Source organism: Lygodium microphyllum, chromosome 5 (genome assembly GCF_053477565.2).
Source record: "Lygodium microphyllum isolate KBCC chromosome 5, Lygodium_microphyllum_v1.1.10, whole genome shotgun sequence".
NCBI lineage: Eukaryota > Viridiplantae > Streptophyta > Polypodiopsida > Schizaeales > Lygodiaceae > Lygodium > Lygodium microphyllum.
The window spans coordinates 168,832,895-168,860,338 of record NC_141139.1 but is presented as its reverse complement, the minus strand read 5'-3'; the positions used below and the strand labels follow the sequence as shown (position 1 = coordinate 168,860,338).

Genomic DNA, 27,444 nt, shown 5'->3' with positions numbered 1-27,444 from the left:
ACAGGCATCATAGGCACAACATTGCTAATAGCAAGGTTAAATGCTCAACAAAGCAAATGGTAAAATCATCTAACAGTCACGAGAAAATCTTCCAACCAGTGTCGAAGCCACTTAGAAGTCCCAAGTCTCCTACACCCTCTTTCCCTAAACGGGCACAAAAAGCACAACAACAGTCATCAAGTGCAACTGCTCAATCCCAATCTCTATCTCCAGCTAAGCTTCCAAATGTCCAAGAGGTGGGACATGACACCATCTGTAGCTCTCGGCCCAAGGATATGCCTATGCAACCTAATGTGCCTAGATCAACTCATGCTCTACACAAGTGAATGCTCAAAGGGCAACAAAAGACACGACCACTTCCGATCGCCCTAGGGACTTGACACTGCAATCTACTAATAGTAGCCAATCCACTGAAATAGCTGCTACTACTTCCAATCAAGGATCACAGGAGTCACAACCCCTGGCCGTGACAATACCCCTTGTGGAACGTGTCCTTAGCAATTCACCTGTAGAGGAGGTGTCGCAACTAGCATCCTTGACAACTCCATCACTTCCAAAGCGCCTAAAGCCTAAGCTAGAGGAGTTACACAGAAGGGAATTGGCTAAAGAGCTAGACTCTCCAAAAAGAGAGGCAGTTGTACCCTCAAAACCTAGCAAGGCTATTCAGCACGCCACGGCTATGTCCCATGAGGACACACTAGAGAAAGAGAATGCTGAGGCCCAGCCAAGCATATCGACGACTGATCTAGTTCAAGGTCCCGAGTCTTCAAGGGATACACCACGATTGCCTAAGAAAAAGAAGAGAAAAAAACGAAAACAACAGCAGTTGCAAGTGGCTGTAGACCACAAGAATATCGAAACTAAGATTGCCGAAGAGCTGAGGAATAAAGCATCGAGACCATCCACCAATGAACCCATTGATGTCTCTCCTAATCGCGGTAAAACCTCACACACATCCGTGTGTTCTGAAAAATCAAAGCAGCCGTTACCATCAACGGTTGCTTGCAACACTCAATCCACCGACAACAGAACTCACATTGACCAATTAAGAGTGAATACAACACTGTCACAACAAGGTAACAAATTTATACCAATCACATCTAAGGAGAACCATGACGCAATAACAAAGCCTCAGGGGAAACATGGAAACCCCGAGAGCATAAGCAACCCTAGCGTTGACCAATCTTGCTCATCTAGGCCTGAGCCCCCAACTATGCTAAAGCCTAGGGAAACTCCTAGAACCTTGCATGAGATAGCAACTGAGCAAGCCCTCATTGAACATAGAAGTGTCATAGAATGCTTAACTGAGTTGGATGCTAAGCTCAAAGTGTTCGCACGTGTCTATGTCCTGGCAGACATGGGTACATTCCCTAAGGAGCAACTTGAAGAATACTTGTCATTTCCCCTATCCTGGGAAGAGCAAGAACATCTTGACGAGCACTATGACAAGCTCCTGCATGAACGCATGCAACTCACCTCTGACGAGGAAGCCGACGAACTACACTTAACTATAACATTCAATGATGTGCTCTACCAACCAAATCTCTTAGAGATAGAGCAACTAAAGCGACAATCAGAGGGTCGAAGTCAATTTAAAAAACGTTGGTTTGAAAACCGTGTTGCAATGGCCGAACTAGGAGCCCAAATTATGACAGTCTCAGAGGAATGATTGGCCAAATGTGGTCTCAAAGAGACCACATTTATGTGACACCAACTTCCTTTCCGATGCTAACTACCATTTAGGATACGGACGTAGTTGGAACTAGCCAAGAGAACTCTCTGGTTGATAAGGTTCTCACTGAGGAGGAGTTACATATTGCCAGTAGACTCAAACAAGGTGCCATGCTACTCGATGTTGTAAAATATCTATCGTTATTAAGTAAGCTGCCACGAGTATTGGATGCATGTGCCACACTCCACTACAATCCGGAGTTCTACAATTGGTTTTTATCCTCGTGAAGTGACATGGATTCGTAAATATATACATAAATAAACAATGAATTTTGTGACCCTGTATAAATAATATCAACACACACAAGCAATGATAGTCAAGCACAGGGAGAAGAGTTGGGTTTGACGGGCTGAGCTCCTCAGGTCCTCCTCTCACCAAGCATTTAGAAGTCCTGTGACCATTCCCGCCTCCAGGTGGAGGGCATGCAACCCTCATTACCACCATAGGAAGACCTGACCAACATCTCTGATTGTGTAGACGGGGCACAGTCCCTTTCTATACACATTTCCCCTTTCCGGTCTATCCTTCCGAGGATAAGCCCTGTCCCACTCTATGACAACCAGTCCATGCAACTTACCATAAGCCAAGATCTGCTAATGGATGGAGGCAAAACGAACATCATTACGGGGGCGATCCCTCTACAACAAACACCGCATGCCTCACCTCTCCCCTCCTCATCATATGCACTTAATAACCCACTCTGTAATCCCTTCCATACGAATAGTTTTATCGTGCCTCAAGGTCTAACCCTTGGTTCGCATTTTGCAGATTCCCCTACGGTAGTAGTCATGGACCACATAGTGCAGCTGGCCTGCAAGGAAGCTCTCCGCCATCGCAGGGAGCATAAGGCACTAGCGCCCCTACCAGAACGCTACGTGCCGACTCTAATGAGGTACACACCAAAAAGAGGCTCCAAACTACACTGCCCACGACGCAGGCTGAAATACCCAAGCTAAGAGGACGAGGACTCAAGGGAGCACACAGGGTGTAGCAACACCGACTGTGCAGGCCCCCACCAGACGCTTGGGCACCAAGTACTCGAAAGAGGAGAGCGCAGCTCCACACAAGCAGGAATTTGATGCATTGTTCAAAAGCATTCTGGAAACAGTTGTGGCCAAGGACTATACCATTCAGCTCCCGGCCTACATCTTCCCTGCCCAGTCTCACAGGAGCCCCTTACCGGCGTAACCTCAGTCGCCCGACCACCCGGACTCGCCCCGCCTCGTACAAATAGAGTAGCCCCTATGATATATAAGCTGCTTAACAAAGGCTATCCTGCTGTGGGAGCTTTCACTCAACCGCCAAGACCCACGGACCGCTTATTGTTTCAAGCGTTCCAAGCCGAGCACTAATGGCTACCTCTCACATAACCGACGCGCCATCCATATCTATGGACGTAGTGAGCTTACCTCCGTGCCGTTCGAGTTACCTCCTCTCCCGCGCACTCCGGTAGCTCCACGATCCAAGTGCAAGCTTCAAGCGAGCTCCATCCTCAAGCTCCACGCTCCAAGCTCCATTGCCGCGAGCAAGACAAGAGAAGAGAAGAGAAGAAGAGAGGAGAAGATGGAGAGCTTCTCCTCCTCGGTCCCTCACCCTCACACACTCACTCCCTCACACTCTCACACTTCCTCTCTCAAGCACAAGCTCAAGCAAGCAAGAACAAGAAGAAGAAGAAGAAGAGGAGAGCTACTTTTTGCCACACACAAGAATGAGCTTTTCATTCACTTTTCAACTTTATATACAAAACCCTAAATCCCTTTTAGGTGGTCATCCCCTTTTCCTCTTTTTTACATGGCCGGCCGTAGCCTAGGCCCTTTTTCCCATTGTCATTCTATCTTCCTAGATTCCTTTCCACCGCCCGTCTACATTTACAAATTGCACGGGTGAGGGTCCGGCGCTCCTTGAATTAAACCATGATGCGCTTGCGCTCTTTTACAAAAGTTTTGACTTGCACTTTTCCTTGTGCGCCTTTCTCCCTTATTTAGGACTCTTCTCCTTATGCGTCTTTGTCTTCCGTTTCTCTTTGCCTTGGCCTTTGTCTTTGTCTTCTGCTTTAGCTTTTCCGGATTTCCCACCTTCGTTCATTTGAGGGTTAACATTACCCCCCTCCTAGACGAGTGCCAGTTCCATGGCACTCATCGTCGTAGGTAGCAAGCTGTAGCATGCACCGAAGACGTGGGTGACAAGGACGCCTGTGGTTTCCGTGGAGGAGTGTTGGTGGTGGTGTGGAAGAAGGTCCTGGGGGCCTGTTGGTGGCCAAGGTGGCTGGTGGAAGGTTGTTGGAGTTGGCGGTAGGGCTATTCTGTGTTGGGGATTGCATTGATGGCCAACACAAGTGTTGGTTTGTTGGGGATTTTGCACATGACGATTCTTTGCGGGCTTGTCGGATGGTAAGGGATAAGCATTCAGAGTTGGGTGTTGATGAAGAGCGAACGACACTTTCGTTGGAGCCTTCAACACCTGTAATTTGAAAACCTCTCATGTGGTCTCTTCATAAGGAGTAGTGCTAGTCTTCTTATCGTGCACAAGACATATTTTGATTAGTTTGGGAGACAGGTCGAACTCTAAGCAAGCCTGGAGTATTGTCCTGCACTTGAGGACCCAAACTGTGTATAGGTTATAGTGTGAATATTAAGTGAGTACACGTGCATATTTAGGTATTACTTAGTTAGAAGACTATCGGCCTGGTTCCTTGTATAGCAATGGGTCAGTGAAGCAAGGGGCTAAGTTGATGGAAAAATTCGTCGATGAAGACGGGGAGTACACTTGAAGATTGCTTGAGGCATCATTATGATCTCGTCAAGGCAACGTAGCATAATTGAGATCCTTGATGTCTTAGCTTTTGGTAGCTAGTGGCTACTTGTAGTGCTTGAAAAGTATGGTGTACTTTTCCATTGTCTTTCATGCCTTGCTTACCACTGTTGATTGTAATGGCATTGAGATGGAGTGCAAAAGAATTGTGCAAGTGGTTCAAGGTGACAGGTCTAACCATGGGCGAGGCGAGCGCCCTAGGTATATCCTACCCTTGATGTGCCCTGAACAATTGTGGGGGATGTACAAAGGGCTAGGGGATTAGGGACGGAGCCAACTGACCAAGGTCACTGGACATACCTAATTTGAGGACCCCTAGGTGCGGTGCTGTGATCGTGTGTGCATTTTTCTTTCTTTCTTTCTTGCTTTCTTTCTCTCTCTTTTTTCTCTTTCTTTCTTTCCTTCTTTCTTTCTTTCTTTCTTCCTCCCTTTTTTTTTTCTTTTTTTTTTTTCTTTTTCTTTTTTTGGTGGAAAAACTGAATACAACCAATGCCATACATTGAGGCTGTTGGCCTTTCATTTGGATTGAGAAATGTTGGGATCCAAAGGCTATGAAGAATGGATATTACAGAGATGATTGTGTCACCAGCCTTGATGCTAGAGGAACTGTTGTTGAGATGAAGAGATACACTTGAGATTTTGCAAACCTCCTTGCGACACACGCGATGTTGGTACAAGTGAGGTAAGACTGTCGTGAGCCAACTATAGAGCTTGACCTAGAGAGAGAGCGTAGCCCATGAATATGCTTTGGGCCATGCGATGTGGGCGGTCGGCAAGGGTGATTTTTGCTTTCGGCAACGTTGCTTTGTCGCGGCTCTTTGTGAGGTCAATGGTCTTGCGGTGATCGGGCATTGAACACTTTTGCACAATGACCTGTATTATCCTACATCCACTTGTCACTTCGTGAGAGTATATGCTCGCTTGTGTTAAGTGCATCGAACAAATGCAATCATGATAACACAAAATTTTTCAGAATTCTATGATGTCTATTGGGATGCCTATTTCATTGCTTGTTAAGATCGCATACATTAGCAAGAAGTAACGGGAATGTGTACAAGTGGGGATCGTGCCCCTTTACTCATGAAAAAATAAAATGTTCTGCCATGCTAACTTGTCGAGCTATTTGCATATCATAGGGATTTAGTCGATAAGTACGAGGCGGGGTGAATCCGGTTGGCTAGGCGATTGGGGCGGTGCTAGTGCAGGGCTCCCGTGAGGCTGGGCAGGGAACATGTCGGCCGGGACATGAATGGTGTAGTCCCGGGCCGCTACCGTTTGCAGAATGTCTTTAAACAATTCGTTAAATTCTGCCCTATCCCTGGCCGCCTTGTCACTTCGTGAGCACCTGGTGCCCGAGCGTGCGTGGGGGTCTGTGCAACTGGCGTTGCCACATTTTGTGTGCCTCCCTGAGCGTCCGCTCCCCTAGCCCGCGGATTCTTCGGCCTTCGTCGAGGGCGGTGTTGCTTGGGGCCTCGCTTCTTCGCATACCTCTTGAGGGTGGGCACGTAGCGCACGGGTGGAGGGGCGTGTGCTGCATGTTCCCGTCGACAGCGGAGAGCGTCTTTGCAAGCCAGCTGCCCTAGGCTCTCCATGTTTTCCTCATAGGGGGACCTGCAAGGTGCGAACCAAGGGTTAGACCTTGATACAGGATACAACTGTTCGCATGGAAGGGATTTTAGTGTGGTTTATCAAGCGCATATGACAAAAAGGGGAGGGGTGAGGCATGCAGTGTTTGTTGTAGAGGGATGGCCCCCATGATGATATTCGTTTTGTCTCCAGTCATTGGCTTATGCTAAGTTGTGTGGACTGGTTGTCATGGAGTGGAACAGGGCACATCCTCGAAAGGATAGACCAAAAAGGAAAGGTGTATAGAAAGGGACTACACCCTGTCTACACCATCAGAGTTGTTGGTCAAGGCTTCCTCTAGCGGTAATGTGGGTAGCATGCCCTTCACTTGGAGGTGGGGATGGTCACACGGCTTTTAAATGCGTGATGAGAGGACTTGAGGATCTTAGTTTGTCAGACCCAACTCTTCTCCCTACGCTTGACTATCATTGCTTGTGTGTGTTGACATTGTTTATACACAGTGACACAAAATTCAGTGTTTACTTATATACATATTTATGAATCCATGTCACTTCACGAGGATAAGAACCAAGTGTAGAACTTGGGGTTGTACCGGAGCGCGGCACACGCATCTAGTATTCGTGGCAGCTTACTTTATACCGATAGATATTTTGCCACATCGAGTAGCATGGAACCTTGTCCGAGTCTACTGGCTATATGTAACTCCTCCTCAGTGAGAACCTTATCAAACAGAGCGTTCTCTTGGCTAGTTCCAACTAAGTCCATACCCCGAATGGCAGTCAGCACTCGAAGGAAAGTTGGTGCCACATAGGATGGGTCTCTTTGAGACCGCCATTTGGCCAATCGCTCCTCTGAGACTGTCATGATCTAAGCCCCTGGTTCGGCCATTACAACGCGGCTTTCGCACCAACGCTGTTCAAATTGACTTCGGCCCTTTGTTAGTCGCTTTAGTTGCTGTCTACGAGATTCGATCGGCAAAGCACTTCATTGAACGTGACGGTTAAGCGCAGTTCGTCAGCCTCCTCGTCAGAGATGAGTCGCATGCGTTCATGCAGGAGCCTGTCGTAGTGCTCGTTAAGATGTTCTTGCTCTTCCCATGATAGAGGAAAGGTCAAGTAATCTCCAAGGTGCTCCTTGGGGATTGTGCCCATGTCCGCAAGGACGTAGACACGTGCGACCACTTTGAGCTTAGCATCCAACTCAATTAAGCATTCTGTGACACTTCTATGTTCAACGAGGGCTTGCTCGGTTGCTATCTCATGCAAAGTTCTAAGAGTTTCCTTAGGCTTTAGCATGGCTAAGGGCTCAGGACTAGATGAGCAAGATTGGTCAACGCTAGGATTTCTTATGCTCTTGGGGTTCTTACATTTCTCCTGAGGTTTTGCTGTTATTTTGTCATGGTTCTTCTCAGATGTGACTGGTATAGATTTGTCACCCTATTGTGACGACGTTGTATCCACTCTTGATTGGTCAATGCGAGTTCTATTGTCAGTGGATAGAGTGTTGCAGGCAACTGTTAATGGAAACGGTTGCTTTGGTTTTTCAAAGCACACAGATGTGTCTGAGGTTTCACCGCTATTAGGAGAGGCATCAGTGGGTTCATCGGTGAATGGACTCGATGCTTTATTCATCAGCTCTCCAGCGCCCTTCGTCTCAATGTTCTTGGGGTCCACAACCACCTACAACTGTTGTTGTTTTCGCTGTTTTCTCCTCTTTTTCTTGGTCAGTGCAAGTGCATCTAATGGCTCAGGACCTTGGGCTAGATCGACTACTAATGTGTCCTCATGGGACCTAGTTGTGGCCTGTGGAATAGCCTTGCCAGGTTGCGTGGATACAACTGTCTCCATTTTGGGGGAGTCTAGCTCTTCAGTCAACTCCTTTGTGTTTAACTCCTCCAGCCTAGGCTTTAGGCACTTTGAAAGTGTTGGGAGTTTTCGAGGAAGTTGGTTGCGACACCTCCCCCAGAGGTAAACTACTAAGGACACGTTCCACATAGGGCGTTGTCACGGCCAAGGGCTGTGACTGCTGTGATCCCTGATTGGAAGTAGTAGCAGCTAGTTTAGTGGGCTGACTACCCTTGGTGGATTGCAGTGTCAGGTCCTTAGGACGATCGGAAGTGGTCGCATCCTCTGTTGCCCTTTGAGCGTTTGTCTGTGTAGATCGGGCATGAGTTCATCTGGTCACATTGGGTTGCACAGGCATATCCTTGGACCGAGAGCTACACATGGCGTCACGTCCCACCTCTTGGACATTTGGAAGCTTAGATGGAGATAGAGATTGAAATTGAGCAGTTTCCCTCGACAACCGCGGTTGTGCCTCCTGTGTCCATTTGGAAAAAGAGAATATAGGAGATCTAGGACTCTTAGGTGGACTTGGCACTGGCTGAATGATTTGCTCAAGGCTATTAGACGATTGTGCCATTTGCTTGGTTGAGCGAGCAGCCTTGCCATGAGCAATGTTGTGCCTATGATGCTTGTTCTCCCCTTGGGAAATCAAAGGCTCTTGGGACACTAATGATTTTTGTGCGTGCTCAATGGCTACATATGACATCTGTCTATTTAGCATGCTAGGCTGAGGCTCTTTCTTTTGAATAATCATGTCTGGTTTCTTGCCTCGAGACCTAGAGTTTCTCTTAGATTCCCTCCTGTGCTTCATTGCTTTTGATGCACTCTGGCCTTCAGCTGATAGAAGTGGTTTAGCAAGGGATTTTGGTACCCAAATCCATCGGTTACCTGCGTAGTACCCTTAAGCACGTAGCAACGCTTTGGATATCCATCGCGGCGCTGTGCTGACCCTCCATAGATCCCTGCGTATATAAGGCTTGGGCTTCTTTTGGGGTCTTCTACAATATTTGTAAGTCCAAAGCCCATCCTTGGCATTGTCTCTTGACCTTCTTGTTCTAGGCCTAGCCACACTCACTGGTTCTCATTGTTCGACATGTGTGCTTGTATTAACTCTTCCAACAAGTCCTTGCTCTCGTCAGCAGGCTTGGCTATTATGTCAGCAGCTTGCTTGCCTTTCCCTCGAGGTTCGATGAGGTCACCCTTGCTAAAGGTTGTGACTATCCTCACAACCGGTAGCGTCAGGTGTATCCTCTGAGCTACGTAGTCAGCCTCACATTTGGTCACCCTTTTGAAGGGTCTTCCTAGGAGGGTTTCTTTCCCGCAGCTAGCACTATTTGGAGGAACATGAAATAGGATAGACAAGCTTTCCATTTCAATTGTCGCAAGGACTTTACACTTTCCTATGAGTGCTTGTGGGTGTCCCCCATAAGGGCTAAGAGTTGCACTAGTTGGTGTGAGCTCTGGTTGGCCTAGTAGGGTCCATGATTCATAGGTCAAGATATTAAAATCTGCTCCTTCATCAATTAGAGCATCAATAGTATGCTCTCTTTTCGCGGTGAGTTTGACCCTAAGATAAGCAGGTGGTACTATGTCTTCATCTTCGGAGTCTTGGCTTGTAAATTTAAGCCTTTTGACAGATGCCCTTGAGTTCTCGACTGCACGACCAGATGTGGATTCTCCACTGCTGTCTTGGATCGTCATTGCAGTGCTATTCAAGATACATCTCTCGTCAAGAGTGTCATGTCTAGTCATCTTCGCATTTGTAGCTTACTGAAGTTGCATTTCGCTCTGACTAGACACGGTCTGAACACAATGTCTTTGTGTTCCCATGGCGTGGCCTTTTTGCCCTTGATGGCTAGTTTGGCCCATTGATGTTCTAGGGTCTCTGTTTCTCTCTATTCGGGTATGGGCTTTTGGTTGCTCTTTTGCAAGTGAGGATCCATGCTCGTGTAGAGCCATTACTACACTAGGGTTTAATTTGGAGAACCTGTCACAGCGCGCGTTTTCTTTCCAACCTACTTGGGGGAGGTGCGGAGGAGGCAGAGCCCCCTCTGTGGGGGTCCCCGGGGGGGCAGTCCCCCCCGGCCCGCAGGGCCGTTACGGTAAACACCATGCGCAATTTGGAGGACCGTTTATAGCCAAATTTTGAACTACTTACTCTAAGTTTCAGCCCAGTGATCGATCTATGATATGGTTTCGGCTCTGTATGGTTTCTCGGTTAATTTCACTGTCTTCAGGTTAAAATTTGAGAAAATCTAAATTCGGCCCAACAGGTCCGAATTACAGGGGCCGAATGCCCGATTCAAACCGCCCGAGGGTCGAGTAGGAAGGGCCAAATGTGACTGGTCCGAATCTCGAATTCGGCCAGTCCGAGTCTAGATGTCCGAGGGCCGAGTCGGCCGGGCCGAGTGGGTCGCTCGGACGGGCCGAATAAGTTTTTGGGCTAAGTTGGCCGGGCCGAGGGCCGAATCAGGTGGGCCAAGTCAAGTGATCCGAGTGGTGGTGGGCCGAGGGCCGATTCTGGGACTCGGCCCAGAATCGCCGTCACTCGAACACGCCGAGCGCGGCACGTTTTTTGCCGGCGCGATGATAAATCGCCCAAATCACACGATTCAGGTCACGGCCTGTCATACATATCTCCATATCAAAGCTATGGATGGAGGGGAAGAGTTGTATATGCCTGGAATAGCCAATAAACTCCAAAATGCAAATCGGCAAGCAAATCAAACCCTCTTTCCCTGTTTTGACAACAGAAACCCTAATGCTGATTTTCTTTGTTTTTTCTTTGTTTTCTCCTACTCTAATGCATCCAAATCACAAAGTAAATACCTACACTACTCCATCTCACAAGATAGACCTCAAACAAAACAAAAAACCTACTTGAAATCCTTTCGTCCCAGAATCTGCTATTTGGCAATTGCGCTCCACGGAGTAACCATGGGTTGAAAAAAGGGAAGATAGGTTCTTAATAATCTAGATCGGTCAGAAATTCTTAAGTTCGATTTGTTAGCTTCTCCTAGTTTATGCGTTACTTCGTCAATAGCTTGTGCCAATTGCATTTGAAGATAAACCTCAAACAAAACAAAAAACCTACTTGCCAAGGAGATCAAATACCATCTTCAAACCCCTCACTTCCTATCTATCTCAAGCACCGGTTCGGGGAAACCCTTACTTTGATGCTCGATTTGAAGCGCGCAAGCGCTCAAGGCTTGAATCCGTTGGTCCCGGCAACGAAACCAAAATGTGGGAGCTTTCACTCAACCGCGAAGACCCACGGACCGCTTATTGTTTCAAGCGTTCCAAGCCGAGCACTAATGGCTACCTCTCACATAACCGACGCGCCATCCATATCTTCAGGTGTAGTGAGCTTACCTCCGTGCCGTTCGAGTTACCTCCTCTCCCGCGCACTCTGGTAGCTCCACGATCCAAGTACAAGCTTCAAGCGAGCTCCATCCTCAAGCTCCACGCTCCAAGCTCCATTGCCGTGAGCAAGACAAGAGAAGAGAAGAGAAGAGAAGAAGAGAGGCGAAGATGGAGAGCTTCTCCTCCTCGGTCCCTTACCCTCACACACTCACTCTCTCACACACTCACACTCCCTCTCTCAAGCACAAGCTCAAGCAAGCAAGAACAAAAAGAAGAAGAAGAAGAGGAGAGCTACTTTTTGCCACACACAAGAATGAGCTTTTCATTCACTTTTCAACTTTCTATACAAAACCCTAAATCCCTTTTGGGCGGTCATCCCCTTTTCCTCTTTTTTACATGGCCGGCCGTAGCCTAGCGGCCGTAGCCTAGGCCCTTTTTCCCATTGTCCTTCTATCTTCCTAGATTCCTTTCCACCGCCCGTCTACATTTACGCATTGCACGGGTGAGAGCCCGGCGCTCCTTGAATTAAACCATGATGCGCTTGCGCTCTTTTACAAAAGTTTTGACTTGCGCTTTTCCTTGTGCACCTTTCTCCCTTATTTAGGACTCTTCTCCTTGTGCGTCTTTGTCTTCCGTTTCTCTTTGCCTTGGCCTTTGTCTTTGTCTTCTGCTTTAGCTTTTCCGGATTTCCCACCTTCGTTCATTTGAGGGTTAACACCTGCCATAACTTTTTGTCTTTAAATGATTAGAGGGACAGGCTTCCCACCTCTATACACTTTCCTTACCTACTGCTAATATATGTCACGTCTTTAACAAGCACCAGAATATGCATTGCAGTCAGCATCATAAGATTTTGATAAAGTAATATCTTGACATGATTGCATCTGTTCGTTGTACTTGATGCATGCGACTTGCATATACTCTCATGAAGTGACAAGTGGATGCAGCACGATACAAGTCTTCGTGTGAACACGTTCAATGCCCAAGTCACCGCAAAACCACCAACGTCACAAAGAGCCGCAACAAAGCCACGTTGCCAAAAGCGAAAATCACCCTTGCGAGCGCCCACGTCGCATGGCCCAAAGCATGATCTTAACCACTTCCTCTTTCTAGGTTACAATCTACGTGAGGCACTCACGGCAACTGTTACCTCAATTGTAACAACATCGCACGTTCCAAAGAGGGTTACAAAATCTCAAGTGTATCTGCCCATCTCAACAACTACTTCTCTAACAATAAGGCTAGGGCACAATCATCACTGTAATATCCATTTCCTGAGCCTTCGAAGCTTGATATCTCCGAACCCATTGAAAGGCTGATAGCCTCAACATATTGCAATGGTTGTACTCATGCAGGTCCCAAAAAAAAAAAAAAAACAAACAAACAAACAAACAACAAAAACTAGAAAAAAAAAAGAAAAAGGGAAAAAGAAAAGAAAAGAGACGAAAAGAAAAAGAAGCACCCACAATCACATCACAGCACCTAGGGGTTCTCGAATTAGATACGTCCAATGACCTTAGTCGACTGGCTCCGTTCCTAGTCCCCTCGCCCTTTCACATCACCCACAATTGTTCAAGGCACATCAAGGGCAGGACATACCCTGGGAGCTTGTCTCTCCTATGGTTAGACCTGTCACCCTGACCCATTCACACGATTCCCTCTTGCTCTCTGCCTTCATACCATTGCAATCAATCGTGGTAAGCACCGCACGAATGGCCATGAAAAGTACGCGGTCCTCATCAAGCAAGTGCAATAGCTCCCACCTACTGAAAGTGCGGTATCCCTATGTTCAATTATGCTACGTCGTGCAGTCACAACGCAAAGGATGTCTCATACACTTTCACGTGTACTTCTCAACATGGACAACTTTGCTTTATCCACACATTGTTACAAGAAACCAGCCCGTGGTCTTCTAACTACGTAATATCTAAGTATGCACGAGCACTCACATACTATTTGCACCGAAATATATACAGAGTTTGGATCCTCAAGTGCAGGACAATACTCTCATCTTGCTTAGAGTTCGACCTGTCTCCCAAACTAATTGAACTACGTCTGGTGCACGATAAAGAAGACTAGCACTACCCCTAGGGAGAGACCACCTATAAGAGGTTTTCAATTGTAGGTATTGAAGACTCCAACGAAAGTGTCGTTCGCTCCTCATCGACACTCAACTCTGAATTCTTATCCTTTATCATCCTGCAAGACCGCCAAGAATCATCAATGCAATCCCCAACGAAGAACAACCCTACCACCAACTCCAACAACCCTACCACCAGCCACCTAGGCCACCAACATGCCCCCAACGACCTTCCTTCACACCACCACCAACACTCCTCCACGGCAATCACAGATGTCCCTTCCACCCACGTCTTCAGTGCATGCCAAAGCCTGCTACCTACATCGTGAGTGTCATGGGACTGGCACTCGTCTAAAAGGGGGGTAATGTTAACCATCAGACGAACAAGGTGGAAATTTTGGAAAAGCTAAAGCAGAAGACAAAGGCCAAGGCAAAGTGAAACGGAATACGAAGGCGCCCCAAGAAAAATCTAGAAACATAAGAAGCACAGAAAAGTCCTAAATAAGGGAAAAAGATGCACAAGGAAAAGCACAAGTCAATACTTTTGTAAAATAGCGCAAGCGCATCATGATTTAATTTAAGAAGCGTCGGGCTCTCATCCGTACAATTTGTAAATGTAGAGCAGCGATGAAAAGGAAGCTAGGAAGATAGAAGGACAATGGAAAAAAGAGCCTAGGCCATGGCCAGCTATGTAAAAAAGGGGATAAGGGGATGACCGCCCAAAAGGGACTTAGGATTTTGTATATAAATTTGAAAAGTGAATGAGAAGCTCATTCTTGTGTGTGGCCAAAAGTGGTTCTCCTCTTCTTCTTCTTCTTGCTTGCTTGAGCTTGTGCTTGAGAGAGTGTGTGTGAGAATACGAGCGAGTGAGTGTGTGAGGGTGAGGGAGTAAGTGTGTGAGAATGTGAGGGAGTGAGTGTGAGAGGGTGAGAGACTGAGGAGGAGAAGATCTACATCTTCTCCTCTCTTCTTTCCTTCTCTTCTCTTCTCTTGTCTCAGTCGCGGCAATGGAGCTTGGAGTGTGGAGCTTGAGGATGGAGCTTGCTTGAAGCTTGCACTTGCATCGTGGAGCTACCAGAGTGCACGGGAGAGGAGGTAAATCGATCGCCATGGAGGTAAGCTCACTACACCCGTAGATATGGATATCGCGTCGTCTATGTGAGAGGTAGCCATTAGTGCTCGGCTTAGAACGCTTGAAACAACAAGCGGTCCGTGGATCTTGGAGGTTGAGCGAAAGCTCCCACAAGCATCGAGTATTCTCCTCTCAAGGCTGCATGTAGCTCACTCTTCTTCTTTGGGTGCTTCTCCTTTCAACCATCGACATCTTCATGTTATAGAGAGAGGGGTTAATTACTTCTCCTTCCACCATACAGTGGTGAGAGCAAGCAGTCTTCTTCTCTAAATGTTTACTTGATATACACCACTTTAAACACATTATTGTTTGTACTTTGTATCATTATCCATATCGTCACAATGATTATGATTGTAAAAGGATCCTTGAGACAAGGGAATGTGTAACCAGCCTTTCTTCCATGGATGGGTGTTAAATCCCTGATTACAACTAATTACCGCAGCAAACAATAAATGCAAATCTGAAAATACAAATTTACCTACTGATCTTGGACAATGCACACCCGATTGCCTTCAAATTGGCGTCCCTTTCGGTATTTCTTTAGCTTTTTTGAAGAAAAAGTTGACTTACAATGGGATTCTCCCAATCCCTTTCAATATTTCAACTCCCCTTGCTGTCCAAAGTGACCAGCAAGTCTTCAATCTATTTTGCCCATTGATTCGGGCACTCAATTGGCCTTCATCCACTTCACAGACAATGAAAATGCCCCAAATTCAATGGCTAGCTACTCCTCCACCTGAATTCAGCTGAAATTCACCTTCAGCCTTCTTGAATCCAAGTCTTGGAGCTTCCAATTTTTGGCACGCTTCCCAAAGCTTCTGCTAAACCCTAATTTCTGCTGTAAATTAGCAATTACAACAGAGAAATTTGCAATTTCTCAACCTCCAAGGGTCCAAATGCTAAGATCTTCGGAGCAAGACTATGAAATGCCTGGGAGATGAGAGCAAAAGCCGTAGAGAAAGAAAATTCACAGTTTTGTCGCGAAGAATGACGGAAAATCAGTCAAATGCAGCTGCTGCCCTACCAAACAGCTTGTAGATGCAAAGAACTGAAGAAAATCAGTCATTTGCAGCTATTGCCCTGTCTCAACAGCCTGTAGATGCTGCCTCCTGCTGTTGATTAGTCTTCTCCTGCCCTTAGAGGCCTCAGAAAGTCTTGCAATGGCTGCAAATCAAACCAGCAGCCTCCCCTCCCTCTCTCTTGTAGGCTAAATTTATAAAAATGCCTCTCCCCAGCCTCTAAAGACACCTTTCAATCTTTCATGGGCATTTTTGACAACTGGCAGCCTTACAAAATGGTTTTTTCAGTATTTTTCATAGTTAAATATTAATTTTCAGTCTTTAGATACTAAAAATTACTCTAATACTTATTTCGGTGCCCTAAAAAATAATCTAACTGGCCAATAATTAATTTGGCTAGGCAACTTCCGTTTCCGAGTGTCTCTACGTCATCTTTGACCATCAGATTGGCGTTAGGTACCATTAAATGCTACTTCTCTAGTGTCACCAACAACTGACACTTATGGCCAAATGGATGACCTATGCCAACAACAGGCACCATGTACCACCAAATACCTGTGCGGCATAACTTATAGCAACTTTTGCCTTTGACATGCCATGATTTCCTCAAGTCCCGGGCTTGTAAATTTACTCTAATCCCAATTACACCTCATGTGTGCAACATTTACTTAACCATATGATTAAAAATTAATCCACGTGTTAAGTGAGGTTTCAAAAATACATGTCCTCATGACAGCCCTCCCCCTTGAAATCCTTGCAATCGTCAACGATTGCACTGCCAAATGCATTAAAATAAATGATCACTTGCCGATCTGAAAACTAATCACAAACTGCCACAAATGTGACCCCCAAATTGATCACAAACTCATTGCAAAAACTGACCAGCAATCAATGCAAAAACTAATGCACAACTGATCCAAAAAGTGACCATAAACGGCTCTCAAGCTGATCAAAACTAAGCTGAATACCATTGGACATTAATGATTGTACACTGAAAACCAACATTCGATAATTAGCCCCTGATTATCATTAACTGGTGCTACACCAAGCATAACCAATGCCATCCCAAGGATAATTGATCATACCTCGAGCATAATGGATGAAAATGTAAAGTTTCAGAGCTACAGTGAAAACCATACCGATCTGCATGCCAAACATAGTGACTAGTACACTGAATAGTGATCTCCTGGCAAACATACTGTTCAGCTACAGTACCCTGAATGTATACTGAATACATCCGAGATCCACTACATACGAGAGTTGTCCATAACTGGAGGAGTGGAAGTGCTACCTCCCCCTTGAGCATCAGGCAATACTCCAAACCCTTGCTCTGCTGAACCTGACGGAGCCCGAACTAAAGTCGGCTCTAACAGAAAGGCATCTAGGTAAAGCTGCAACAACTGAGGATGGTCTGCCAAGTCATCCTCTTTCATCCATTTGGCATCCATTCATGAATAATTATGAAATTTCACCAAGTACCTCTTGGAAACTTTATCTTTGACTCTTTTTTCCCTTGTGTATCAAAATCTGCTCAGGTAGAAAAATCTCATCTAACTCCTCAACCTCAAGCTAAATTTCAGCAAACATATCCTTTGGCACATCACCACGAAAAGGCCTCAACAAACTGGCATGAAAGACTTTGTGTATCCGTCAATGTCGAGGTAATTTCAGCCGATATGCCACATCGCTGATCTTCTCCAACACCTGGAAGGGCCCATAGTATTTCATACTCAACTTCGGATACATACAGTATTTCTCTTTCCTTTATCTTTTTCAGCCTTGCCTTTTCAAAACGCAGCAATACATAATCACCCTCTGCAAACTGCAAAGCACGTCTGTGGCGATCAGCTGCCCTCTTTTGCTTTTCTTGTGATCTCTGAAGTACATATTTTATCTTTGCATAGGCTACATCCAAGTTTTCCACATAACCATCAGCCTCAAAGATCTTGTCCTTAGTTTGCAGAATAGGTGGTACCTTCTTGCTACCCTCAACCACCTCAAATGGAGCTTTGCCCGTAGAACTATATACTGTGTTGTTGTAAGCAAACTCAACCAAGGGCAAAATACTGCTCCCACTGTCTTGTGGTCTAGAACATAGCACCTCAAAAGATCTAACACTGTGGAATTTGCTTCCTCAGACTGACCATCTATCTACGAATGGAAGGGTGATGAGAATTTCAGCGTGGTACCCGTATTCTCAAACAAGCCCTTCCAAAATAAACTGGTTATCCAGGGGTCTCGATCACTAATAATCGACTCTCGTATACCATGATACTTAAAGATGTGCTGCAAAAACAATCATGCCATATGATGAGTCTTTATTTTCTTTCTCACCGGAATGAAATGGGCTTGTTTGCTAAACCTGCAAATGATAGTCCATATTCCATAATTCCCTGTAGGTGTCCTAGGAAGCTCAAAAATAAAGTCCATTGCAATGCTCTGCCAAGGTCTATCTGGAATAGGTAAGGGCTACAACAAACCCGGCATCATTTGCCTATCATGCTTTTCCTTCTGGCATACGATGCATGTCTTAACAAACTGTTTTACATCATGCCACAAAGCTGACCAACGAAAGAAATGCTCCAGTTCCTTGACCGTGGCATCAATACCTCTATGTCCTGCATACGGAGGAGCATGACTTTCAGTGATAACTCTAGGCCTTAACTGCTTTGCGACATACAGTCGTCCATGCATCCTCAGAAATCTATCTCTTATACTAAGTGTCCATGTGTTTGGCCATTGCAAAGCTGACCATAACATTAGCAAAGTTCGAATCAGCAACATATTGCTCTTTTATGGCATCCAACTCAGTGTGATAAACCATATTGACAGCCAACAATTGAGGTTTATGTGACAGTGCATCACTTTTCCCACTCTTTCTCTGCGATTTATTTCTCTTTTCAGCCCTATTTTTCAAATCTGCCCTAATTTTTAACTTTATTTTGAGATTACCCTTTTTCTCAGTCTTTGCCTCTTTGACATGTGACTTGGCATCATCATCATAGAATCCTACATCCTCTCCACGCAACAATGTGTCGACTGTAGTAGCAGTTTCTGTAAGCTGAGACATGCTGAAAACAATGGACTTAATGCAAAAATCCTTGATTCCTTTGGCAAACCACAAATATACTTCTCAACCTACTCATGGAGCCACAAATATACTTCTCAACCTACTCATGGAGGGATACTGTGCGATAAGAAGTAACTGGCAACAATGCATCCCAAAACTTCTTATTATAATGATCCAAGTTCTTGCAATCTTTGGAATTCAACTCATTCCAAGCTATCATAATGTCTACTTCAAAGGTACTTTTCAACCAATTTCAAGCAAACATTTACTTGAACTGGACCCAAGTGGTAGGTGACTTTCCTTGAATAAGGAGTGTAGGCAACCACTGCAATGCATTTCCCGTCAAAAATGTGGTTGCCTTGCATATCTTAGATGCCTCTATGAAGTTGCCTCCAGAATAGGCTACATCAAACTGCTGAATAAAAACAAGTACTTTCAGCCTATCTTGTGCACCACTGAAAGGCTCAAACTTCACGCTTTTGCCACCTTCATCATAGTCCTTCCATAGACCTATGGGATAAATGGGCTGCTGCAAAATGGGTGCATTGGCTACCAAAAATCATACTTATGCTGCCATACATGGGGTTAGACATTCCACTTGCATTACCCGGATACATTGGTTGTTGTGAGCCATGCATTGGCTGGTGCATACCATAGGGATTTGTGCCATACATTCCTATATGCGGTGCTTGTCCAACCATAGCATGAAAAATGGTACCACCACCAAAGTATCCTTGTTGTCCCATGCTTGCATGTGCATAATTGCCTTGCTGCCCATGTTTCCATGTATTGGCACTACCAAGTTGGCCATGCATTTGCACTTGCTGCCCCACGGATACCAACTGTTTGAGCTCATCACAACTTTTGGGCTCTTCTAAAGAAGGCTTAGGCATTTCCTTTGGTTCTTCTTACTGTCCCAAAACTGTAGAAGATGTCTCCTTCTCTTTGCCTTTGTTGTCCTTCTTTGGGGCATTAAAGAATCGAGCAAACTGCGGATTCTTTGCCAATTCAACAAAAAGATTTGCTTATGTGCACATTCAATCCTTGAAGCTATCATCAAATTCTTCAGTCCCTTGCTATTCATCACCCTCTTAATGCATTGAAGTGCCAACATTTGGCTCATTTCCCACATTTTCAGCATACTGTCCATGCTGAGAACCATACCTAACATCAGTTATTGCATTCCCCCCTTCACCATATGATTGACCAAGGAGTGATACATCCTCTCCACTTGATCCCGTATCACCATGTGAAGACATGCTTGCTGTAATTCACTGCTGAGAACAACTTCAGCAATAATGCAATAGTCCCAAGTTGCAATCAAGTACCACAAGCCCACCAACTATAAGGATTTGATGGTATCCCGGCAAAGGAACCATGTAACCAACCTTCCTTCCGTGGATGGGTGGTAAATCCCTGATTACAACTAATTACCGCAGCAAACAATAAATGTAAATCTCAAAATACAAATTTACCTACTGATATTGGACAATGCACACCCGATTGGCCCCAGTATTGGCGCCCCTTTCGGTATTTCTTTAGCTTTTTTAAAGAAAAAGTTGACTTACAATGGGATTCTCCCAATCCCTTTTGGTATTTCAACTCCCCTTGCTGTCCAAAGTCACCAGCAAGTCTTTAATCTATTTTGCCCCTTGATTCAGGCACTCAATTGGCCTTCACCCACTTTGTAGACGATGGAAATGCCCCAAATTCAATGGTTGGCTAGTCCTCCACCTGAATTCAGCTGAAATTTACCTTCAACCTTCTTGAATCCAAGTCTTGGAGCTTCCAATTTCTGAAACGCTTCCCAAGGCTTCTGCTAAACCCTAATTTCTGTTGTAAATTAGGGTTTACAATAGAGAAATTTGCAATTTCTCAACCTCCAAGGGTCCAAATGCTGAGATCTTCGGAGCAAGACTGTGAAATGGCTAGGAGATGAGAGGGAAAGATGTAGAGAGAGAAAATTCAAAGTTTTGTCGCGAAGAATGACTGAAAATCAGTCAAATGCAGCTGCTGCCCTACCAAACAACTTGTAGATGCAAAGAACTGAAGAAAATCAGTCATTTGCAGCTGCTGCCCTGTCTCAACAGCCTGTAGATGTTGCCTCCTGCTGTTGATTAGTCTTCTCCTGCCCTTGGAGGCCTCAGAAGGTCTTGCAATGGCTGCAAATCAGACCAGCAGCCTCCCCTCCCTCTCTCTTGTAGGCTGAATTTATAAAAATGCCTCTCCCCAGCCTCTAAAGACACCTTTCAATCTTTCATGGGCATTTTTGACAAGTGGCAGCCTTACAAAATGGTTTTTCCAACATTTTTCATAATTAAATATTAATTTTCAGTCTTCAAATACTGAAAATTACTCTAATAATTATTTCGGTGCCCTAAAAAATAATCTAACTGACCAATAATTAAATTGGCTAGGCAACTTCCATTACAAATTGTCTCTGCGCCATCTTTGACCATCAGATTGGCGTTAGGTACCATTAAACGCCATTTCTCTAGTGTCACCAACTGACACTTATGACCAAATGGATGACCTAGGCCAACAACTGGCACCAAATACCACCAAGTACCTGTGCGGCATAACTTACAGCAACTTTTGCCTTTGACATGCCGTGATTTCCTTGAGTCCCGGGCTTGTAAATTTACTCTAACCCCAGTTACACCTCACGTGTGCAACGTTTACTTAACCATGTGATTAAAAATTAATCCACATGTTAAGTGAGGTTTCAAAAATACATGTCCTCATGACAGAATGATTCCCCTACAAGGGCATTGTCCAAGTGGAATTGCTACATAGCATTTTGCATAAGCATGGCATCTTGCCTTGCCTTTTGAATTACCCCATGCATACACATGTTGCCTTTGTAAAAATGCATCTATGTGCACTCATCCCTTTTTAATCATCAAAAAAGAGTGGTCAACTCTGGATCCACCATATTCGTAGTAGTTCACATGGCAATCTCCTCACGCAGTTTCTATGGCAACTCTACACAAATATTCCACATATTTTTTGTTTCATCGATACCCACAAGTGCTTGTTTTGCGGTGACTTGAATCTAACCATTCTTTTTCATTCCCCCAAGAGACATAGGTGCTTCATAAGATAAAAATACTCACCAAGGAAAAGAAAACGTTCAAAGTGGTTCCATCTACCTATGCAGGTCATGCTAGGCCACTAGGGCACTGACAAGCACCCCTTGTCGGAAGCATTGGTGTCTATGGGATTTACCTTTGGGCTACCTTGGTAGGATAACCATTGCCTCCATAGTCTTGATAGGTCATTGGGTAGTTGACAAGCACCCATTGCCCCAGACCTTGAGTGCTTTGGGGTGGGACAACTTGGGTAAGTTATAGGCTTCGACTATCTTGATACTCCCTTCTTGGTTTGAACTTCCAGCTAGAGAAGGGCTGTTGAGCTTGAAAATGCGTTAAAAACTTATCAGGGCTTTATTAAACCCCAAAACTCAAATTATCAAATGCTCATTAAAAAATAAATGTGTTCCTAGAGAGAGTGTCAATGTCCTGTAAGGCAAACCCTAAATTGGGAGGATCTCCTCACCTATGAATAGACAAGCTATCCACCACTAAGCCCTATCCTTGTTTTGCAAATTCTTGGTGCCTTGTCTCTATTGTCCAAGCCTCGTCTTCTAGAGGACATCTCAATTCAAGCTGCTGTCCACCAGCTCGCGCCTACGTCCAGCCCTCCTACCTTTGCTGGCATTTGTTTCCAGTCAGTTCGTACTGTCAGACATTATCACTAAGCTGTATTTTGCCACTATCCAACACCTGCTGCCTTCATTTGATCATCAGCTGCTGTCCCTGCTGCTGAGATCAGCATCTATTGCTGCACTTAGTGATCAGACAGTTCGTAGAGCCTACCATATCATCAGGACGGGTACATTATGCTGCTGCTGCTGCTGTGACCTTCCTCATTCTAATTGTTTCAGTCTGCTGCCCGGTCTTCCAAGCTGTCCACAATTATCCAACACTAATCCACACTCTACAGATCTTCTTTCATTGCTGACATACACTTCCAGAAGCTGTCTCTTGCATTTTAGGATCCATACAAACAACACCCTCCCAACTTACTCTCTGCCCTGGTCCTAGAGACAAGAGCCCAAGGTTCAATATTCACCTTGAATAGTGTGTTTGCTGTATTGAGCATTGTGTTTATTCATTATCATGCCTCCAACTTCAATGTTTACTATCTATGAGTTCTCCTAACCCTACTAAGTTCATTCAACAGTTTGTGCTTTGAGGTACAATTATGTTCATTATCTATACACAAGTATTTCTTTACATAGGTACTATCTCTACATCTCCCCTACCTTACCACATCTTGCACATGCCATTGGTGTTAGCACTCATGTGTGTCATGTGTGGTCATCTCCTACCTATAAGCCTCAATCTAGTCAAATGAGGACATTAGGAGCCCTAACATTGTATTTGTGTATCATTTTATGTGTTTTAGACACTTAAGATGGAGGGCACATTTGTGCATTTCTTTTGATGCCCTTTTGCCTATTATGTAGGGGGTTTGACCACATTTAGGTTTTTTCCACTTTTCTGACTATATATAGGCAACCTGCCCTCCCACTTTCATTATCCATTATCCATCATTGATCCTTTGTGATCAGCCAGTCCTCCTCATTTTCCAATCCCCCTCCTACTTTTTGGCGCCCACACTAACGCATAGAGCTGCATGTTGGGCCCGACTGTTGCAGCCTTGTACCTTCAACCATTGGAGTCACATTTTTCCTTCTCTCTCCTACATTCTATTTGTCTCCTCTCCATGTTCACTTTGCTCTTTCCGTTGCACACTCTCACATGGTATCAAAGCCACGCATGGGAGCCAAAGATCTCAAAAAGGAGTGCCATCCACGACAAAACTGCCAAGCACTATCTCTACATGCTGCAGACCTTGCGCTTGGAGTCAAATAGGGTAGAGTGGCTTTTTTCCAGCCCTTTTTTAACGCTGCATTTACGAAGGCAGATTTGCATTTTGCTCCTAGGTGGCCTCTACCAGCTAGGTGCCACCATTACTACACCCGGGTGGCATCAAACAAGCAAGGTGGTCATTCTATTGGCTAGGCGACACCAAAACAGACCTGTGTTTTCTGCAAGCAGCCCTCGACACACGTGCTCCAAAACCAGCCCTGCATTACCGCCATTTTTCTGCAAGCAGCCCCTGTATCTCTGTGTTTTGTACAAGCAATTCATCAGTCCTGATGGGTAGCACATTTGTAGGCTGGGTGGCACCTATCCTCTCTTGGGCGGTGTGTTTACAGGCGGGGACATTTTTCTTTCTTTGCTACATCTCTCATACTAGCTCGTCTTTGCTGACCAAGGTGACTTCTTTTTGGTGCTGGGCAGCCTCCATAGCAGGCCCAAAATCAAGGCAGATTTGCATTTACTATAGGCACTTGCTCTCCGACCTCTCTTGGTGCTTTACCAGCCCATGGATTGGTTCTGTTTCTAGGTTGAAGCATTGTTTTCCTCTTCATGCTCCCCTTCCCTGCGCGACATTGTGTGTTCCTTTGAACATTGGATACTCCCCGTCTACCTTGCCCCACTCGGTCTTCTTCCGTACCCTTGCCTGACAAACCCCAATTATCCTGAGGACACCTCTTATTGATCACCTTTATTCCAGTGGTAGCATCTTCTTTGTTTTCTTGCAAGTACTATATTGAAAGACATCTCTATGCTATGGGGGATCGTGTGGTTCGGCAGACCAACCACCATCTTATCACTCTTTCCTATTATATTCTTGCACGGCTTCTGATCCCCAATTGGCATTGATGGCATCTCTTGAGTAGGTTCCAGTCCTACACTCTCTCTCTACATCCGAGAAGCTAGATGGGATGAACTATCCTCTATGGTCATGTGAAAGGAGTGTCTCCTCGATGACTGTGACCTTTGGGATTTTATTACAGTCCCTATAGCTCGACCAACCGTGGATCCTCATGATGGTATGATTGCAGATTCAGCAACTTTATGGGATCAGTTGAATGCTAGAGCCCACTCCTCTCTCCTTTTGAGTTGTACAAATTTTGTACTCGTGCATGTTAGACATCTCTGTACCACTGCAGAGATTTGGAGGAGATTGGCATCTCTCTTCTGGATCCAGTCATTTGGGCATTGCTTATCTCTTGAGTTGAAGCTACAACAACTCTCTACTGCAAATTTCCCTAGGATAAGAAATGACGTCCACAGCATGGAGGAGATTTGGGATGAGCTTTCATTCCTTAGTATGGACATTTCTTCAGAGGACCTAGCTATGAAACTTTCACATCTTCCGTCACCGACATATGATGTGCTCTACACCACTCTTCTCACTTCTCCTAGCTAGGTGACTCTTTCTTGGGAGGAGCTAGTTCCATTGGTGCTTCAGCGGGATGCGTTTCTCAGTGAACCTGTTTCTTGCGGAGCCTATGCACATGACCATGCTTATGTGGCTTTATCTACAAGTATAGGACAACCCAAGTAAAATAAAGGGAAGAGGAAGAAGTTGGAGTCATCTTCTAACTTTTGTGGGAAAGTGTAGACAATATCCCATGTGCCTTCATTGTGGGCAAACATCACACCCCAAGGAGAAGTAGTAGAGGATATACCCTCACCTTCGTCTAGGAGCAAAGGTTGGATCCACATCGAAGCCTTAGTCTACCTCTACTTTGTCATCCGCTACTTCCATTGATTCAGTGTTTCTACACATTTATCAGATGGAGGAGCCTTCTTTGATTGTCTCAACTTCTAAGTAGCCTTGGCTCTCTGACAATGATGAATCAAGTCCTATGACTCCCCGAGCTGATTTGTTACAAGATATCCTTTCGTTAGAGTGTCCTCTCACCACTCATGACATTTCTTCAGTGCCTATTAGTAGTATTGGCAGTTTGCCTCTATTGTCTAACCATCCATCGAGCTTTGTTTCTAAGGCCCTATATGTCTCTAACTTGGGTCTCCCTCTCCCCTCAGTTCATGGCCTTTCTCATCTCAATACCACCTTCTCTTCACAGAGCCGGCCATCTTTGTTCGGGATTCTTCTACACAAGCCACTCTTGCGACAGGTTGGCCGAAGAGGGAGCTATCTATGCTCCATTCCCCTTCCTTTGTGCAAGGTCCTTCAAGGCATCTTTCTATAGCCACACCCATTGCCAATTGTGTACCACCTATTCCACAAGTTTCACTCCATCCCCCACCATCTCCTCTGATGATTCCCTCATACTTCCCATGCCTTTCAGAGGGGGACAATATTGGTGATGTGGCTGTGAATTTCCTAGCCCTGTGTGTTTCAGAGAGGGCTTCCCACGATCATGAGGAGTTTTTTCAAAGTTTCCAGTCTACTTTGGGCTTTTTCTAATGCGGCTACCCCTTCTATTTTTGTCATCAAGCCACGATTCCATGCCACTTGGCCCTTGGTCCTTGGTGTTTCTATGCAGCTTATGGTGCCTTCAATAGTCCCCACTATCTTATCATAGTTAGGTTAGAGGCTTGCCTAAGCCATCCCTGACTAGAGTCTTCCAACAAGATCCATTCAAGCCCTCTTAGTTTCCTTTGCTCTTTGGTGGCCTTCCGTTTGATTAGTTGTTTATATACAGAGGGGGTCTTGCTCCTTGGCTAGCTTTCTTCATCAACAAACATCACCATTGGCACTCTTTGTGCCACTCTCAGATCCCCATCCCCTTTAGCCTTCCAGCACATCCAACATCTAAGAGGAGGAGTAAGCAATCATGTGCGCCTTGTGTGGTGATCTCTTGCCTGCGAGCCTCAGTCTAAGTGAATCTGCAATTGTATTTGTCTGTCATTTTATGTGTTTTAGAAACTTAGATGGAGGCCACATTAGTGCATTTCTTTCCATACACTTTTTGCTATTTTCTAGGGGGTTTCACCACATTTAGGTTTTTTCCTCTTTTTCAGCTATATATAGGCAATCTTCCCTCCCACTTTCATTATCCATTATCCATCGTTGATCATTCGTGATTAGCTAGCCCTCCTCATTCTCTCATCCCCTACTACCGCATCCAGCACCCACACTAACGCTTAGAGCTGCATGTTGGGGCTCTAACTGTTGCAGCCATGTAGCTTCAGCCATTGCAGTCATTGTTTCTTCTCTCTCCTGCCATCTCTTTGTCTCCTCTCTATTTTCACTTTCCTCTTTCCGTTGCGCACTCTCACGATTGGGATATTACCATACATGAGCTATGTGCCAACTGCTAAGCTATTGTGAGCTACTAACCATAGAAAGAGGATATCTTCCTATTCCTACAACTCTCATCCAACCACCAACCACGATTGGAGACCCTTGATAATGCGCTTAATTCATAAGCCTCCACTTTAGTAGTTCAAGTCTATGACCTCCGATGCCAAAAACGTCCTTGGCCACCTTTGTCAAGCTCAAACTCCCATCTACTTCTCATCAAATAAATTTATTGATAGAGAATGCCCTATACTAAGTGATGGACCACATGGTCAAGAGGAGAATTGGATTGACAACAACCACTCTCCTTGCTAATGAAAGCCTCGCACAACTCCACTAAAGGAGCTCTTGTATGACAAGCAAAGAGGTCGCTCTATAGCTCTAAACTAATGTCAAACTAATGTCAATCCTCGCCTCGCATCTAAGATCTATGACTACAATGCCTGGGAAACCCAATTGAAATCTTCATACAATCCCAAATCCATTGAAATCTTCATACCCAATATCCATACAACTTGAGCGAATTAATTAAAGCACTCCATGCTTTGCAAAAGACCTCCATCATTGCTACAAATTTTCCTAAGTTGCCATATACCTATCTAGATAAATCAAT

At 45.2% G+C, this 27,444-nt stretch overlaps 1 protein-coding gene across 3 annotated transcripts in view; it reads right to left on the bottom strand.

The window, feature by feature from the left end:
• The window catches only part of LOC148036671 (RNA helicase family protein), a 248,838-nt gene that overhangs the window by 60,631 nt on the left and 160,763 nt on the right, over positions 1-27,444 (bottom strand). The window lies entirely within an intron of this gene.